Genomic DNA, 2,500 nt, shown 5'->3' on the forward strand with positions numbered 1-2,500 from the left:
AAATAACAAAATCTAATCTAAAACATCTTAAATAAAGCTGGTTTGTAGTCTTCTCTCGAACTGATGTAGTGCAAAAATAAAGAATTAAAATAACAAAGTCTAATCTATATAAGTGCTCTTGAATAAAGCTTCCTGTAAAAAATAGCAAAAAAATACCAAGTCTTCGTCTTGGAAAATAACAAAGTCTAAAAGAAAAGAAAAGTCTTCTTTGTGGAAAATAGTAAAATAAAAAACCAAGACTTCACCTTGGAAAATAACAAAATCTAATCTAAAACATCTTAAATAAAGCTTATTTCTAATCTTCTTTGTAGGCAGAAAATAGTAAGTTACAGGACTCTCGAACTGATGTAGTCCAAAAATAAAGAATTAAAATAACAAAGTCTAATCTATATAAGTGCTCTTGAATAAGCTTCGTGTAAAAAATAGCAATATAATAAAAATACCAAGTCTTCGTCTTGGAAAATAACAAAATCTAAAAGAATGGTCTTCTTTATGGAAAATAGTAAAATAAGAATACCAAGACTTCACCTTGGAAAATAACTAAACCATCTTGAAAAAAGCTTATTTTTAATCTTCTTTGTAGGCAGAAAATAGTAAGGCGAAAATAAAGTCCCCTCTAAGCTCTAAAGTAACAAATACGACGTGTTAAAAAAAAAACAAAAAAACTAACAATAAAAAAAAGAACCAAGACTCCGTCTTGGAAAATAACAATCTAAATTGTGGAAAATAGTAAAATGAAATAAAAACCGACTTCACCTTCGAAAATAACAAAATCAATCTAAAACAAATGACATCTTAAAACAAAACTATTATTTGTTTCGGAGGTTGTCTATGACTGTTCATAGACCGCATAATTTCCACAGAACATTCTCAGAATATCAAGAGAGAAAAGCAGCGTTCTGCGGGAAATCATCTTGGCCAGTGATGTCGTTCTGGGTTTGGTCAGGCCCAGGGAGGTAAGTACCTCGTTATTCTCAAGGGGCCACTTTCCTCTTGCCCCAACCGGGAATCCAAAGAATGTGACCTTGCTAGCCTTCGTCAGCACTTTGACTTGATCACCAAGAGGGGTATAGTACGAAACTTTGTGCGAGGCAGCATCTGACAAGGTATTCTTTGAAAGCTCAAAACGGACGGTGACATCGATCACAACCGCCTCCTCATCTTTTGCAAACACGAGGTCAGGCTTTCTCATCTCTCCCGTCTCGGATATGAACCGTGGCTCTTTGTATACAGACCAGCCCAATCTAGCCGCTTCGTCTGCCAGAATGTTACTGATCTTGTTATGTCGCGCAATTCTTGCTTTCTGTACTGCAGGACATTGACCGAGAATGTGCGAAAGGGACTCGAGTCTGGCAGAGCATTTCCTGCAGGAACGTAAGGCCCCATCTCTGCCTCTGTTCAAGCTTTCTCTTGTTGGGTAAATATTTGCCCTTAGTTGTAGTGCTGCGATAAAGAAGCATTGTTTAAAGCCGCACCATGGCCTCAACCAAGCATTACTGATTCTATCATGCGCAAAGTTTACAATGCCCCTTCCTTGAACCGGCTTTTCGCACCATCTCTGAAATTCATGCTCCCTCCAATCGCAGGGTCTCGGATATACAGGTTCTTTTGACACCGAGTCCCTGAGAACGAATGTTGGGATTGCATCACTGTCACCCCCTGCTCGTACCCACAAATTACGGTATTCTTCCTCCATACCCTGCGAGGACACAATATTACGGGTGATAGCATCGGACGAGTTTGCTATACGTTGCAGCCTTCTAACTTGAACCGAAGGGATTGTTTTTTCCAGTTTCAAGATGGCAAGGCCTCCGTCTCGGGCTCTGGCATATAACAGTCCATCACAAGTTGAAGCGGGAAGGTGGAGCCATCCTTTTACCGCCTTTCTAATCTCTTGGTCCAACCCACGGAGAGTTGATTGCTTGCAGTCCGAGTGGTCTGCAGGATATAACAATCTGGGTAGGGCATAGGCATTGAGTAGTTCAACCTTCTGAGTTGGCTTCAGAGGCGCCTCATCGATTTTCGAGATCCATGTCTTTAGCTGACAATGTAGATCAGGCTGTATAGTGCCAGTCCAAGGGCCAATTTTCAGACCAAGGTATTTCGTTGATTCATCAGGTTGGATCATATGGACATCTTTATTTTTGATAGTCCATGGGTCGCAGTTGTTCACCGTATATGAATCTTTGGTTGGGCTTATCATGAAGCCCTGGCACTTTCTGGCCTGAACCTCCAATCCCGATAGCCCACAAAATGATTCCAAGATCGCTAGATTGGCGGCCATACCAACCCAAGATTCGCTCACCAACACCAAATCATCAGCAAACGCAAGAGCTGTCACGTGGTCGGTATCAATGGAGTACCCAACTCCGTGTGACTCTAGGGTGCATATCAAAGGGTCCATGGCAAGATTGAAGAGCAGGGGTGACATGGGGTCACCCTGTTTGACACCAACACGTATGCTAATTTCTCGAGTCGACTCGCCATTGCTTTTGAACGA

At 41.2% G+C, this 2,500-nt stretch overlaps 1 pseudogene; it reads right to left on the minus strand.

Moving 5' to 3' along the window:
• The window catches only part of LOC142916168 (28S ribosomal RNA), a 10,899-nt pseudogene that overhangs the window by 3,336 nt on the left and 5,063 nt on the right, over nucleotides 1-2,500 (minus strand).

This window comes from Petromyzon marinus, unplaced genomic scaffold, assembly GCF_048934315.1.
Source record: "Petromyzon marinus isolate PM22_M1 ecotype Great Lakes invasive population unplaced genomic scaffold, UKy_Petmar_22M1.pri1.0 PM_G_Scaffold_38, whole genome shotgun sequence".
Lineage (NCBI taxonomy): Eukaryota > Metazoa > Chordata > Hyperoartia > Petromyzontiformes > Petromyzontidae > Petromyzon > Petromyzon marinus.